Source organism: Mesoplodon mirus (genome assembly GCF_964341445.2).
Source record: "Mesoplodon mirus genome assembly, chromosome: 9".
NCBI classification, from domain to species: domain Eukaryota; kingdom Metazoa; phylum Chordata; class Mammalia; order Artiodactyla; family Ziphiidae; genus Mesoplodon; species Mesoplodon mirus.
The window spans coordinates 14630880-14648426 of NC_138985.1; the positions used below are offsets into that span (position 1 = coordinate 14630880).

General features: G+C 37.4%; 1 protein-coding gene across 2 annotated transcripts in view; it reads left to right on the forward strand.

The window, feature by feature from the left end:
* Window positions 1-17547, forward strand: part of SEMA3C (semaphorin 3C) — a 184779-nt gene that overhangs the window by 130460 nt on the left and 36772 nt on the right. The gene's annotated exons all lie outside the window — the stretch shown is intronic.

Genomic DNA, 17547 nt, shown 5'->3' on the forward strand with positions numbered 1-17547 from the left:
AGGTAATGAGATGAATGAAGGGATGGGAAATTTTAAGCATGAGTGTTCTCTCAACTAAAACAAATACTGTGACCTCTTCATAAACACATGGAGCCATATATGCTTTCCTGCCATCTCCAGGACATTTCTTTATCAATTATATTATTATACACTTTATTCTTCCATTTCATCCTCCACTGAATTCTTGGTTTAGAAACCTTACGCCAGAAAATGAAACTAGGCCTGTACCTTCACCTACTGCCACCTCTGCTATACTGCTGATTTCACCAAGTTCTTCAGTGTTCCCACAATAAGAAAATCCAAAATCCTTTAACCACTGAAATGCCTCCATATCCTCTTTGCCTCATTTGGCATTTTAGAACCACCCTACCTGTTGCTTCAGCCACAAGGCACATAATTTTCCTCTGTCTCTAGCAGTTCTCTCTCAGTTTCCTTCAGTAGCCTGGCTTTCTCCTCCCCATGAGTGTAGGTGTTTCCTGAGGTTCTTTGCATGGTCCTCTTATTTTTATGTATTCTTTGGCCATCTCATTCATTCATTTGGTTTTAATTAGTCTGTGCAAACAATCCCAGATGTGTATCTCTAGTTCTTGCCATTTTGTGAGCTCAGTATTTGCATTTACAACTTATTATTAGGTAACACAAGTTGTATGACAGGTTAACATTTCAAACATCATGCTTCAAACTCAGTTTATTCACTTCTAAAACTCTTTAACCAATGCTTAATCCAGTCTCCCATATTTGTATTCATTACCACACATTCCTTTCAAGGTTCTGTTTCTCCTTCATGTGTCATTTCTCTCTAGGCATATCACAGTACTGGGTAACCTCAGTAAATATTTGTCAAGGTGAACTGAAAATCATAACTATATCCATTGCTACACGTACAATGAAATGAATTCATAACTGATTGCAGAAGCTAATCTTCACTTGCAAAACACTGTGTTCTCCAAAGATGTTGCCTCCATATAAATAACTATAAAGAGTTTCTTTTAGCCTTGATTCTGATCATCCAATGTGAAGTTTGCATTTGAAAAAAATTTTTTTTCGTGAAATGATGGGGTCGTTTAGAGTCACACCTCTCTCTAATGTCTCATATTACTCAGAAAAAAATGACTTTTCTTATTTTCCTTTTGAAGGCTGTCTTAAATGTAGACTCTTTTCTTCCCCAGTTTTATTGAGATATAATTGACATACATTACTGTATAAATTTAAGGTACACAACATAATGGTTTGACATATATATTGTGAAATGATTATTGCAATAAGTTTAGTTAACATCTATCATCTCATATAAATACAATAAAAAGAAAGAAAAAAATATTTTTTCCTTCTAATGAGAACTCTTAGAATTTATTCTCTTAACAGCTTTCATTTTATCATACAACAATGTAACTGTAGTACATCCCCAAACTATGGGGGTGTGTGTTACATCCCTAGTACTTAGTATCTTATAACTGGAAGTTTGTACCTTTTGATTGCCTTCATTTAATTCTCCCTCTCTCCACGTCTGGTAATGAATGTGGTTTTTCATTTGTTTTTGTTTTTGTTTCTTTATATTCCACATATAAGTGAGAGCATACAATACTTGTCTTACTCTGTATGGCTTTTTTTCACCTAGCATAATGCCATCAACTTCGATCCATGTTGTCACAAATGGCAAGATTTCATTCTTTTTATGGCAGAGTAATATTTTAAACCACACTTCTTTTTTTGTTCATCTGTCAACAGACACTTAGGTTGTTTCCACATCTTGGCTATTGTGAATAATGCTGCAGTGAACATAGAGGTGCAGATATCTTCTCCAGTTAGTGTTTTTGTTCCTCAAAGGTGGGCTCTGATATCACATTCAAGTTGTTTTTTCATGAAAGTCTACATAAAATATGTAGGTTTCATGGATGGAATTTTCTAGTCATTATAAACTGTTCAGCAGTGTTTATTTAGATAGAAGGCAGTAAGAAACATGCTTTTGCACAAATTCTTTGGCTTTTCTTACCACATAAGTATCTGGCACCTTTACATAGACTTTTTATGTTGGTATTTAAAAACTTGTATCATTTTGGAGACCTTCAAGATGGCGGAAGAGTAAGACGTGGAGATCACCTTCCTCCCCACAAATACGTCAGAAATGCATCTACATGTGGAACAACTCCTACAGAACACCTACTGAACGCTGGTAGAAGACTTCAGACTTCCCCAAAGGCAAGAAACTCCCCACCTACCTGGGCAGGGCAAAAGAAAGAAGGAAAAACGGAGACAAAAGAATAGGGACGGAACCTGCACCAGTGGGAGGCAGCTGTGAAGGAGGAAAAGTTTCCACACACTAGGAAGCCTCTTCACTGGCGGAGACGGGGGTGGGGGTGGAGGGGCGTGGGGGAGCTTTGGAGCCACGGAGGAGAGCACAACAGGGGTGAGGAGGGCAAAGCAGAGAGATTCCCACACAGAGGATCGGTGCCGACCAGCACTCACCAGCCTGAGAGGCTCAGTCTGCTCACCCGCCGGGGCGGGTGGGGGCTGAGAGCTGAGGCTCCGGCTTCGGTGGATCCCAAGGGGAAGCCTGGGGTTGGCTGCGGGAACACAGCCTGAAGGGGGCTAGTGCGCAACAGCTAACCGGGAGGGAGTCCGGGAAAAAGTCTGGAACTGCCTAAGATTCAAGAGACCATTGTTTCGAGGTGTGCGAGGAGAGGGGATTCAGAGCAACACCTAAATGAGCTCCAGAGATGGACACGAGCCACAGCTATCATCGCAGACCCCAGAGACGGGCATGAAACGCTAAGGCTACTGCTGCAGCCACCAAGAAGCCTGTGTGCAAGCACAGGTCACTATCCACACCTCCCCTCCCAGGAGCCTGTGTGGCCCACCACTGCCAGGGTCCCGTGATCCAGGGACAACCTCCCCAGGCAAACACACGGTGCGCCTCAGGCTATTGCAACGTCATTCTGGCCTCTACTGTAGCAGGCTTGCCCTGCATTCTGTACCTCTCCCTCCCCCCAACCTGAGTGAGCCAGAGCCCCGTAATCAGCTGCTACTTTAACCCTGTCCTGTCTGAGCAAAGAACAAATGCCCTCAGGTGACCTACATGCAGAGGCAGGGCCAAATCCAAAATTGAACCCCAGGAGCTGTGTGAACAAAGAAGAGAAAGGGAAATTTCTGCCAACAGCCTCGGGAACAGAGGATTAAATCTCCACAATCAACTTGATGTACCTGCATCTGTGGAATACCTGAATAGACAACGAATCACCCCAAAATTGAGGCAGTGGACTTTGGGAGCAACAACATATGTATTGTTTTGCTTTTTCTCTTTTTGTGAGTGTATATATGTATGCTTCCTTGTGTGATTTTGTCTGTATAGCTTTGCTTTTACCATTTGTCCTACAGTTCTCTCTGTCCAATTTTTTTCCTTTCTTTTTTTTTCTTTTTTTTTTTTTTGCAGTACGCTGGCCTCTCACTGTTGTGGCCTCTCCCGTTGTGGAGCACAGGCTCCGGACACGCAGGCCCATCAGCCATGGCTCACGGGCCTAGGTGATCCATGGCATGTGGGATCCTCCCAGACTAGGACACAAACCCATGTCCCTCGCATCGGCAGGTGGACTCTCAACCACTGCGCCACCAGGGAAGCCCTCCTTTTTTTTTTTAAGTACAGTTTTTATCACTTGTTATGATTCATGGATTTGTTTTTTGGTTTGGTTGCTTTCTTCTTTTTTTTTTCTTTTTAATAATTATTTTTAATTTTAATAACTTTATTTGATTTTATATTATTTTTTAATTTTTTTCTTTCTTTTTTTTCTCCCTTTTCCTCTGAGCCATGTAGCTGACAGTGTCTTCATGGTCTGGCTGGGTGTCAGGCCTGTGCCTCTGAGGTGGGAGAGCCAAGTTCAGGACATTGGTCCACCAGAGACCTCCCAGCTCCATGTAATATCAAATGGAGAAAGCTCTCCAAGAGATCTCCATCACAATGCTTGGACCCAGCTCCACTCAACAACCAGCAAGCTACAGTGCTGGACACCCTACACCAAACAACTAGCAAGACAGGAACACAACCCTATCCATTAGCAGAGAGGCTGCCTAAAATCATAATAAGGTCACAGACACCCCAAAACACATGACTGGACGTGGTCCTACCCACCAGAAAGAAAAGATCCAGCCTCATCCACCTGAACAAAAGCACTAATCCCCTGCACCAGGAAGCCTACACAACCCACTGAACCAGCCTTAGCCACTGGGGGCAGACACCAAAAACAAGGGGAACTATGAACCGGCAGCCTGAGAAAAGGAGACCCCAAACACAGTAAGTTAAGCAAAATGAGAAGTCACAGAAACACACAGCAGATGAAGGAGCAACGTAAAAACCCACTAGGCCAAACAAATGAAGAGCAAATAGGCAGTCTACCTGAAAAAGAATTCAGAATAATGATAGTAAAGATGATCCAAAATCTTGGAAATAGAATGGAGAAAATACAAGAAACATTTAACAAGGACCTAGAAGAACTAAAGAGCAAACAAACACTGACAAACAACACAATAAATGAAATTAAAAATTCTCTAGAAGGAATCAGTAGCAGAATAATGGAGGCAGAAGAACGGAAATTAACCTGGAAGATAAAATCGTGGAAATAACTACCTCTTCCTCCCAGAAGAGGAAGAGAAAAAGAAAGGGTCTGAGAAAATATTTGAAGAGATTGTAGTTGAAAACTTCCCTAATATGGGAAAGGAAATAGTTAATCAAGTCCAGGAAGAACAGAGAGTCCCATACAGGATAAATCCAAGGAGAAACACACCAAGACACATATTAATCAAATTATCAAAAATTAAATACAAAGAAAAAATATTAAATGCAGCAAGGGAAAAAACAACAAATAACATACAAGGGAATCCCCATAAGGTTATCAGCTGATCATTCAGCAGAAGCTCTGCAAGCCAGAAGGGAGTAGCAGGACATATTTAAAGTAATGAAAGCGAAAAATCTACAAGCAAGATTACTCTACGCAGCAAAGATCTCATTCAGATTCAACGGAGGAATTAAAACATTTACAGGAAGGCAAAACTAAGAGAATTCAGCACCACAAAACCAGCTTTACAACAAATGCTAAAGGAACTTCTCTAGGCAGGAAACACAAGAGCAGGAAAAGGCCTATAATAAGAAACCCAAAACAGTTAAGAAAATGGTAATAGGAACATACATATCGATAATTACCTTAAATATAAATGGATTAAATGCTCCCACGAAAAGACATAGACTGGCTGAATGGATACAAAAACAAGACCCATATATATGGTGTCTACAAGAGACCAACTTCAGACCTAGGGACACGTATAGGCTGAAAGTGAGGGGATGGAAAAAGATATCCCATGCAAATGGAAATCAAAAGAAAGCTTGAGTAGCAATTCTCATATCAGACAAAATGACCTTAAAATAAACACTATTACAAGAGACAAAGAAGGACACTTCTTTGGAAGGGATCAATCCAAGAAAAAGATATAACAATTGTAAATATTTATGCACCCAACATAAGAGCACCCCAATACATAAGGCAAATGCTAACAGCCATAAAAGGGGAAATCGACAGTAACACAATCATAGTAGGGGACTTTAACACCCCACTTTCACCAATGGACAGATCATCCAAAATAAAAATAAATGAGTAAACACAAGTGTTACATGATACATTAAACAAGATGGACTTAATTGATCTTTATTGGACATTCCATCCAAAAATAACAGAATACACTTTCTTCTCAAGTGCTCATGGAACATTCTCCAGGATAGATCATATCCTGTGTCACAAATCAAGCCTTGGTAAATTTAAGAAAATTGAAATCCTATCAAGTATCTTTTCTGAGCACAATGCTATGAGACTAGATATCAATTACAGGAAAAGATCTGTAAAAAATACAAACACATGGAGGCTAAACAATACACTACTAAATAACGAAGAGATCCCTGAGGAAATCAAAGAGGAAATAAAAAAGCACCTAGAAAAAAATGACAATGAAAACACAACAACCCAAAACCTATGGGAAGCAACAAAAGCAGTTCTAAGAAGGAAGTTTATAGCAATACAGTCCTACCTCAAGAAACAAGAAAAATCTCAAATAAACAACCTCATATTACACCTAAAGCAACTAGAGACAGGAGAAGGAAAAAAACCCCAAAGTTAGCAGAAGGAAAGAAATTATAAAGATCAGATCAGAAATAAATGAAAAAGAAATGAAGGAAACGATAGCAAAGATCAATAAAACTAAAAGCTGGTTCTTTGAGAAGATAAACAAAATTGATAAGCCATTAGCCAGATTCATCAAGAAAAAATGGGAGAAGACTCAAATCAATAGAATTAGAAATGAAAAGGATACTGCAGAAATACAAAGGATCATGAGAGATTACTACAAGCAACTCTATGCCAATAAAATGGACAACCTGGAAGAAATGGAAAAATTCTTAGAAAAGCACAACCTTCTGAGACTGAACCAGGAAGAAATAGAAAATATAAACAGACCAATCACAAGCACTGAAATTGAAACTGTGATAAAAAATCTTCCAACAAACAAAAGCCCAAGACCAGATGGCTTCACAGGCGAATTCTATCAAGCATTTAGAGAAGAGCTAACACCTATCCTTCTCAAACTCTTCCAAAATATAGCAGAGGGAGGAACACTCCCAAACTCATTCTACGAGGCCACCATCACCTTGATAACAAAACCAGACAAGGATGTCACAAAGAAAGAAAACTACAGGCCAATATCACTGATGAACATAGATGCAAAAATCCTCAACAAAATACTAGCAAACAGAATCCAGCAGTGCATTTAAAGGATCATACACCATGAACAAGTGGGGTTTATCCCAGGAATGCAAGGATTCTTCAATATATGCAAATCAATCAATGTGATACACCATATTAAGAAATTGAAGGATACAAACCATACAATCATCTCAATAGATGCAGATAAAACTTTCAACAAATTTCAACACCATTTATGATAAAAACCCTCCAGAAAGTAGGCATAGAGGGAACTTACCTCAACATAATAAAGGCCATATATGACAAACCCACAGCCAACATCATTCTCAATGGTGAAAAACTGAAACCATTTTCACTAAGATCAGGAACAGGACAAGGTTACCCACTCTCACGACTATTATTCAACATAGTTTTGGAAGTTTTAGCCACAGCAATCAGAAGAAAAAGAAATAAAAAGAATCCAAATCAGAAAAGAACTAAAACTGTCACTCTTTGCAGATGACATGATACTATACATAGAGAATCCTAAAGACTCTACCAGAAAACTACTAGAGCTAATCAATGAAGTTGGTAAGGTAGCAGGATACAAAATTAATGCACAGAAATCTCTTGCATTCCTATACACTAATGATGAACAATCTGAAAGAGAAATTAAGGAAACAATCCCATTTACCATTGCAACAAAAAGAATAAAATACCTAGGAATAAACCTACCTAAGGAGACAAAACACCTGTATGCAGAAAACTATAAGATGCTGATGAAAGAAATTAAAGATGATACCAACAGATGGAGAGATATACCATGTACTTGGATTGGACGAATCAACATTGTGAAAATGACTATACTACCCAAAGCAATCTACAGATTCAGTGCAATCCCTATCAAAGTACCAATGGCATTTTTCACAGAACTAGAACAAAAAATTTCACAATTTGTATGGAAACACAAAAGACACCAAATAGCCAAAGCAATCTTGAGAAATAAAATCAGAGCTGGAGGAATCAGACTCCCTGACTTCAGACTATACTGCAGTAATCAAGACAGTATGGTACTGGCACAAAAACAGAAATTTAGATCAATGGAACAGGATACAAAGCCCAGAGATAAACCCATGCACATATGGTCACCTTATTTTTGATAAAGGAGGCAAGAATATACCATGGAGAAAAGACAGCTTCTTCAATAAATGGTGCTGGGAAATCTGTACAGCTACAAGTAAAAGAATGAAATTAGAACACTCTGTAACACCATACACAAAAATAAACTCAAAATGGATTAAAGACCTAAATGTAAGGCCAGACATATAAAACTGTTAGAGGAAAACATAGGCAGAACTCTCTATGACATAAGTCACAGCAAGATCCTTTTTGACCCACTTCCTAGAGAAATGGAAATAAAAACAAAAATAAACAAATGGGACCTAATGAAACTTAAAAGCTTTTGCACAGCAAAGGAAACCATAAACAAGATGAAAAGACAACCTTCAGAATGGGAGAAAATATTTACAAATGAAGCAATGGACAAAGGATTAATCTCCAAACGTTACAAGCAGCTCATGCAGCTCAATATCAAAAAAACAAAAAACCCCATCCAAAAACGGGCAGAAGACCTAAATAGACATTTCTCCAAAGAAGATAAACAGATTGCCAACAAACACATGAAAGGATGCTCAACATTATTAATCATTAGAGAAATGCAAATCAAAACTACAATGAAGTATCACCTCACACTGGTTAGAATGGGCCTCATCAGAAAATCTACAAACAACAAATTCTGGAGAGGGTGTGGAGAAAAGGGAAGCCTCCTGCACTGTTGGTGGGAATGTAAATTGATACAGCCACTATGGAGAACAGTATGGAGGTTCCTTAAAAAACTACAAATAGAAATATCATATGACACAGCAATCCCACTACAGGGCATATACCCTGAGAAAACCATAATTCAAAAAGAGTCATGTACCACTATGTTCATTGCAGCTCTATTTACAATAACCAGGACATGGAAGCAACCTAAGTGTCCATCAACAGATGAATGGATAAAGAAGTTGTGGCACATATGTACAATGGAATATTACTCAGCCATAAAAAGAAACGAGGTTGAGTTATTTATAGTGAGGTAGATGGACCTAGAGTCTGTCATACAGAGTGAAGTAAGTCAGAAAGAGAAAAACAAATACCATATGCTAACACATATATATGGAATCTAAAAAAAAAAAAAAAAAAAAAAAAAAGGAAAAACGGTTATGAAGAACCTAGGGGCAGTACAACAATAAAGACGCAGACGTAGAGAATGGAGTTGAGGACACAGGGAGGGGGAAGGGTAAGCTGGGACGAAGTGAGAGAGTGGCATGGACTTATATATACTACCAAATGTAAAATGGATGGCTAGTGGGAAGCAGCCGCATAGCAGAGGGAGATCAACTCGGTGCTTTGTGTCTACCTAGAGGGGTGGGATAGGGTGGGTAGGAGGGAGACACAAGAGGGCGGAGTTATGGGGATATATGTTTATATATAGTTGATTCACTTTGTTATAAAGCAGAATCTAACACACCATTGTAAAGCAATTATACTCCAATAAAGATGTTAAAAAAAAAAAAAGAAAAGAAAAAACTTGTATCATTTTCAAAAACAGTATTTAGGCATCTGTTTTTAATTGTAGTGGGAAGCTTCACTGATGATTGATTACAAAGCCACATAAGTCTCTTGAAGACTGTATCCTAATTGGATACAGTGCATGTTATGCCACTGCCTCTGCCAACAGCACCTTTCTGAATAGATGGTAACTCACTTAACCATTGAACCTTATCCTCATGGTTATATCAGACCACATTGTAATTTTTTTTTTTTTTTTTCAGTGCGCAGGCCTCTCACTGCTGTGGCCTCTCCCGTTGCGGAGCACAGGCTCCGGACGCGCAGGCCCAGCGGTCATGACTCACGGGCCCAGCCGCTCCGCGGCATGTGGGATTTTCCCGGACTGGGGCACGAACCCGTGTCCCCTGCATTGGCAGGCGGACTCTCAACCACTGCCCCACTAGGGAAGCCCCACATTGTAATTTTTAAAAGTGATTTCAACTTTCGTGAAACTCTAACAAACAGTATTTCGTGATGAAATATTTTCTACCTGAGTAGATCTTGGATTTCTGGGGAAATTTCTTCAGAAGAGAGTTTTCTGTGCTTGTTTGCTGCTAAAAGTGAATTAAATAGACTTTTCTGAAATAGAACTTAGGAGAAACACAGGTCATTGTTCCCAGGATTTCTTAGCTTTGTGTATCTAAATGTCTTAGGAAGGATATAATATGTCTTGGGTGTTGTCAAATCCCCAAGTACGAAATAGCCCTTTAGTTGTTATAAATAAATAATGATGCTTCAATTATTCCCACATTCCCACAGTGAAGCAAGCTGCTCTCATGGCTTCCCTTTTCTCTGGACCTTCATGGAGAATTCAAAGAAATTTGATGAAGACATTGGTTGTCAAAAAAGTAGTCATAGGAAAAACTTATGTGACAGGTCATTGGAATGCAAATACGTATCTTGTAACTGTATTCACTTTGACTATTATGAATGATTTGTAGTTCACAGAATCTCCATAGTAGTTGTGTGGGCTCAATGCCCAATAACTGTTACAGTTAGTCCATTACAGTGTACTACTCTGGCTGAGCTTGAGAGGGTGGTAATCTGGCTTTCCACCCTTCTAGGACTGCCTCATTAGTTTTCTGTGCCGTCAGCTCACAAAATAAACAAACAAATAAATAAATACGTATGTACATATGTACATTTATAAGTAAATAAATAGAAGGAAGGAAGGGAGGGAGGGAGGGAGGGGAGAAAGAAAAGTAAGCTTTGTCCTGTCATCTTTTATTTCTTAGTTTGCATTATCAATGTCTAGTCTAGGGATCAGAAAACTACAACATGGGCCAGATCTAGCCCACTGCCCTCTGCGAGTATGGTCTGTAAACTAAGAATGTTTTGCATTTTTTAACGACTGTAAAAAAATTACAAGAAGAATGTTACATGAGCAATGAAAATCATAAGATTTTTATATTTTAGTGCCCACAAATAAAGTTTTATTAGACCATAGCCACGTTCATTCATTTACATTTTGTCTGTGGCTACTTTTGTGCTACTACAGCAGAGTTGAGTAGTTGCCACAGAGACTGCTTAGCCCAAAGAGCCTAAATTATTTATTATTTGGCCTTTTACAGAAAAATTTTGCTGATTCCTGTTTTATTTAATAATTATATAATTTTAGAAAAATTAAGACTTCTGAAAGAAGCTATTTTCTAATATGTAGCTATAATACAGGAATATGTAATGTTGCTTCATATAAATACATCTTCTTTAATCTTGAGTAAAAAATGTCTTGCTCTTCTATTAAAACTTAAACTAGAAACCAAGCTTACTTAATTATTTTCCCGTTCATTCCTGCTACTACATCCCCTAAAAAGGAACACAGGTTGAAAAAAAGGTAATTTAAAATCAGTGCTTTCTAAAATTTGGTATTATTTGTTGATATCCTTTAGTATTTTGGGTTTTTCATTTTTTAGTTTTTAGTATTTAGGGCAATGGGTATTTTTATGTTCCTTACTCTTTTTTTTTTTTTTTAATTTTAGGAAGGGCTATAAAACAGCAGGCAAGTGTTCTCTTAGGATTAACATTCTATTTTAACTTTGCCACCTACTGCTTACGTCCAGGCTATTTGTTCAAAGCCAACTATAATGCACAGTGAAGAGATTTTTGCCTGTTTTCCTTTTGCCTCTGGAGTTATGAAAATATTTAAGTGTCTAGGTCAATTTCAGACACGTTTTGTCAAATTTACATTTTTAGCACTAAATATGAGTCAGAATGCCATGCGCTTTCTGATGAAAGAGTGAGAGTATTCTTGTGAATCGTTGTTAGAGGTTTAGGATGATTTAATGCCATTATGATTTTTTAATGTAAGCTCAATACATGTGCTACTCTGCGAAAATTCTTATATAGTGTGTAGTGTTTCATGCTCTTCTTAACGTCTTTTTAACTGGACGAGTACTAAGTTGGACTGTGGGCTCCAATAAGTCCTTTGAAAGTGTGGAGTTTTGAAGTATGTGCCCACATATATGACTCAAACCTTAATACGTTTGCCTTGCAGCATTACAGGATAACTGCCTTCACAGTAACTAACAAGTTCTGGCAGTCACAGCTCTTGGTATCCACACTTAATGAACTGCAGAGCCATGCATTTTGATTTTTAAAGAACTCCCTAAATTACTCAAGATGTAAAATTTGATAGCTGGAACAGTACGTTTGACTCCAGAAAAGACTATACTGTCAGTTGGAAGCTGTGCATGGGTGTCACTCCTTTGCTTAGGAGTAAGGAACAAATCCCCTTATAAGTCACTGGTTTTTAATAACATTGTGGTTCACTGCTTTCCAAAGTAGAATCTGGAAACTTCTGAGAGTTTACCAAGGATTCTACAGGGATTTTCACAGCAGGAAATACTAATAGAACAGAGTGGAGTGATGGCTGAATTGACAGGAGAAAGATGATAAATCATGGTGTGATGACTGCTTGATCATGTAGAAGAGTAGCAAAAGGGATATGTGAAGAGAAAAAAATGTAAGAGAGCCCGTATAGTGATTGTTAATCCAGAGACAAATGTTCTCATTTAAATTTTACTTTAAAAAGACAATTTGTTAAAAATAAATATATGGATAATTGCTGAAAAAAAAGTTTTTAAGCATAATTCTTTTCCTTTAAGCTACTCTTCAGAGATACATTCTTTTAAAGCTAGCATAAAATCTCACATAATTATTATACAAATTTTAGTGTTGCTAGTTTGCCTGAATTACCCATTTACTTATTTAGTACGCTACTTATTATGCAAATAAGTATACTTTTTCAAGTTTCTGAAATATTTTATTACTATTATAGTGATGCTAATTAAAATTATTTACAGTGCTTATCTTTTTCCAGATATGTTATTGAATCACCTCCAGCCCTTATAGCTACCCGTTGAAGAATTGTGAGAATGTAGACTCCATAGAGAGCAAGGATATTTGTCTGATTTATTCATTGGTATATCCTCAGTACCTAGAATAGTGCATCACTCAAAGTGGTCACTCAGTAGATATTAGTTGAATGAATGAGTGAATGCGTTGCACTTATCCTCCATCGTGTTTGACAGAAGCTCAGATAAGTGATGATCACATAGATATTGAGGGTATGATACAACCAGAATATTACCTCTTGCTGTCTGATTTCACATCCTGAGCATTTACCCTCTTCAAGTTAATTACCTCATCTACCATCACCACTTTATGTATTTTCCTTTTATGAAGTTAAGGTAATTTAATTTATATTGCCTCATTTTACTATGAATTAAATGTTTCATCCACATATGTCAAGAAGATATTGCTGATGCGTTGACATTCAACATTAGCATCAGCATTGCTTTGTTTGAATGACATCACTCACTTTTGCCCATCCACATGCTGTCACCACGTCTTACATGTGAATGAGTTGCATCTTACAAGGTGACAGAAAAGACTTGGAACAGACTGGATTTGTGTGTGAATTAACCAATTAACCTGTGATTCTAATATCTTTTTATGTCAGTTGCCATATATTTAGGAGTGAAAGAGGTAATACTTTGGGGGGAGAGTAGAGTACAGAAATGGAATAGTACTTCATCTTACTTTTTGATATATCACTAAATCTTTGTGCGTTTTAAAACTTGTTTTGAAATGGGACTTATATCTGTGTCCAAAATGTCTTATGCACTCACCAAAACACATATATCTAATTTGCAGGTTTCTATTTACTTAAAATAGATTTTGTATATTCGGTAGACAGATATGGAGGAGTTCAGAATATCACACAAGGAGATAGTGCCTCTCAGCAGGAGAGATGGCAATGATATGCTTTTTATCACTGGTTCTTTTACTATTTAATCACTAATATAAAATAACTACAGTCAAACCTAATCCGTATGTTGCCTTCATTTAACCCCTTACTCTTATTTGAATGTAAGAAAATATTCTAGCCTAAAGACATTAATTTATGAAGTCTTCTGTCTGCATCTTAAGAAGAAATAACCACACTCTGTTCTTGTTCTTGATGCTCTGCCAAGCTTTGCTGAAGCAGACTTGGCAGCCTTTGTCCCCAGGAGAAAATCTCACAGCCCACTACCCAGCCAGGCCAGGCCCTCTCTATGTGACTACCCAAAGGAGGTGCGTAGCCAGGTGTCAGTTGTGAGGGTGGTCTTTGTGGGAAGCCAGTTTTTTAAAAAAGTTTTATGGAACTGAGAAAAGTTCAAATGGTCAAAAATAGAAAGAAAGGTTTCATTGTAGAATATGAAGTGTAGTGTGAATTGAACCAAAAAGATTTGAAACTGGATTTTCTGAGGTAAGTCGTAAATGTTTTATTTAGTTTAGAGTCATAAATGTTTTACTTAGTTGTATGCTTATTTTTCTCTTTCACTAATGTGGTAAGCAGAATAAGAGTCCCCCAAAGTTCTAATCCCTGGATCATGGTCTCTCTGCTCAGGGTCCCACAAAGCTGCAGTCAAAGTGTAAACCAGACTGCATTCCTTTCTGGAGTTTAAATTCTCTTCCAAACTCACATGGTTTTGGGAAAAATTAAGTTCCTTCCTGATGCAAGAATGAGGCACTGCAGTTCCCTGCTATTGGCCATTCAAAACATGATTGTTTGCTCCTTCAATCTGCTAACACAGGGTCTCATACAATGGAGCATAATCATGAGATTGACATACCATCAATTTAGCATTATTCTTTGGCCTAGAAGCAAATCACACATCCACTTCCACTCAAGGGGAGAAGTTAAGCAGGGCATGACTTAGTAGGGTTCACCTTAGTGTAGGTCATTCACTGCCCAGATACACTTAAATAGATCTCTTTGGTATTGGTGGGGAGGATATATTACAGACTGAGCAAGGAAGGCCAGTTAGGAGACTTTTGTTTTTTATAGACAAGAATTGATGAGAGCCTAAAGTAAAACAGGTATTAGAAGTCAGAGATTGAGAGAGATTATCAAGAGATATTTAGGAAGAGGAAAGGACCTGATGATAACAAATTGATGAGGGAAGAGTAGGCAGATGAAGAAAAGTGTCTAAAGTGTTTTGTAGGCTTATGGTCTGGCAAGGGGGTGAAAAGAAGTACCATTCACTGATCAAGGGAATATAGAATCAGCAAGCAGATTTCGGAAGTAATGAATTCCTTCTGAAGAGCACGCCTGTCTTTTCCTATGACCTGTTATGATTAGAAGCTGAATTTACCACCTAAAATACACTATCTCATTAAAACCTCATAGCATCCCAATGAGGTGGAATCATTATCCCCATTTTACAACTGTGTAAACTGAGCTTATGTTCGTGAAGCTATTAGAAACAGTAGTTAAATTCCAACCCAGGTCTGTCTCACACTGAGTTAAAGATTTTGTGAACCGTTCAGATGCATAAGTCAAAGAGGGTGTTGTTGTAGATACACTTCAGCAGAGAGGGCTGTGCTAGAGATGTAGATATAGGAGTCATTAGCAATGTAGGTGTTAGCTGAATCCATGACAATTCTTGAGGTCAGTCTAGGAACTATACAGATAAGGATTTAACTCTGGGGAGCTCATTTAAATGGTAGGAGAATAGAGAGTATTTACCAAGAAAATGGAGAAAAAGTGACCATGAAAGTAACAGGAGAATAAGAGGAAATAATATCATGGTGATCTGGAGAGAAGAGAATAGCAGGCAGGAAAGAAGCCGTGGTCGAGATCATCAGATGTAGCACAGTTATGTCTGACTGCCCTTGCAATACGTTCCTTTCCTCATTAGCCTGTCTTCTTGAAGACCAGTGAAGCTTGAGAGGAAACAACCATTCCAGTGGAAAGAATGAGTTGTGAACAGGAGGCAGTAAGAAGGCATTAGCATGAGCAAGTCCATGGTGGATTGAGAGATGACTAAATGAAGAGGGGAAAGCTCCTCTTTACCCAAGCACCCAGAAACATAGGTAAATGTTCCAAGTCAGCTTCTGTATGTGCTTTAATTTTTGCAAATTAATGCAGAACAGCCTATCTTATGGTAAAAATGGTGCAGAAAATAAATGAATAAATGACCATAAAGTTCATTAATCTCAGATGAGTAATTCTTTCCCCAAATGATAAAGGATTAAGTAGAAAGAGTTAGCTCCATTTTTGCCTCTTTGGAAATTTAGTTATTTCATCCTGTGTAGAATCAGTAAAACTTTACATAGGACATGCACCTGCATGTAAGTCTCTTTGTTTTAAATTGAGATGTAAATAAAACATTCATGATATAATGCAATGAAGGATAATGAGACATGATATGTACCTTTTGGTAATTTACAAAATCCTAAAACATTAATTTTAGAGATTCCTGAGGCCGTATTTGAGTATTATTTTTAGCTGTATCACCAGGAAATAACTACAGTAATCCATATGTTGATGGATTATCCCTTGGTCTAATACTGTTAGATATTTTTCAAAATCATTACAGGGAAAATTAGCTTCTAGAACCAGAACATATTATATTGTAACTTAATTAAACACATTTTGATACACTAGATATTTTTCATGAGGACAGAAACCTTAGTTGAATAAATAATTAAGTCAACTTTTAAAAATGGCACATTTTGCTGTATTCTGATTTTTTGGTAAGCCCCAACTAAGTCAAGGCTTATAATTTAGTCACTCCTTATAAAATTGCCAGTTTAGTAAGATTGTTGGCCTTAAAATTTTGCCCCAGAAGTCTACTTCTCGATTAGCTTATCTAGATATGTAACTCCCAAACTTTCTACAGCAGTAATGGATACAAGCGTGTGTGTGCTTACCTGTAAAATCCTACGTCCTACATATGGCAGTGTGAAATGGGAAATTAAAATTTCCAGAGACATTCTCATAATGATCAATTCTGACTTTGTTTGGAATTTCTCCAAAACCTTGTTAAAAACAGAATAACTTGTTAGAATAGTTATAGTAAGTTATTATTGGTTAAATTCTAGGCTAAGGGTTAGGGAACATGCTTTAACTTCGAAGGGCATATGTTTAAATTCTGCTCTGTATCATCTACCAGTTATATGACCTAGAGCAAATTATATAACATCTCTAAGCCTGGTTTTCTTAATTGTACCTACTTTATGGATGTATTTTAAGGATTGAATGAGATGATGTGTATAAAACCTTGAATGTACTGCCTAGAAATTAGTAAGCATTCAACTGGTACATATACACAAGTATCTATACAGTAGATATATATTTATTGACATCAATCATACATATCTATGAATATAAATATGCATATATGTAAGTATATTTGTGCATACATAAATATTTTGGATTTCCATTGCAAATCCTGATACTATTCTATTCACCAAAAATAAGCAGTGAAAAAAATACACAAGTGTCTCTCCTTTTATAAAGTTCATATTCTTGTGGGAGGAAACAGGCAATGAATAATATGTGCATAATTATTTTATAGCATGACTTAAATTTGAGTACACTGTATTAGGAAAAGCAGAAAGGAAACAAAACCTTTAATGACAAACCATAGATGAATTTGCCTTTAATAAATGAGAGGCATTTCTTCTGTTTGGAAATTATAGATAAAAGTAAAGCGCTGGTATATAAGAACAGTAAGTAATTTATGTAACAGGTAAAGAGTGACAATGAGGAATGACAATTTCAGAACACTAAGAAAAATTATAATCTCTGTAGAGTTTACAAAGAAGGTTCACATAGACCTTTGCCTTTGATCTTGAACAGCCTTGTCAGGTATGTAAAGCAAATACTATATCCACATTTTATAGAGAA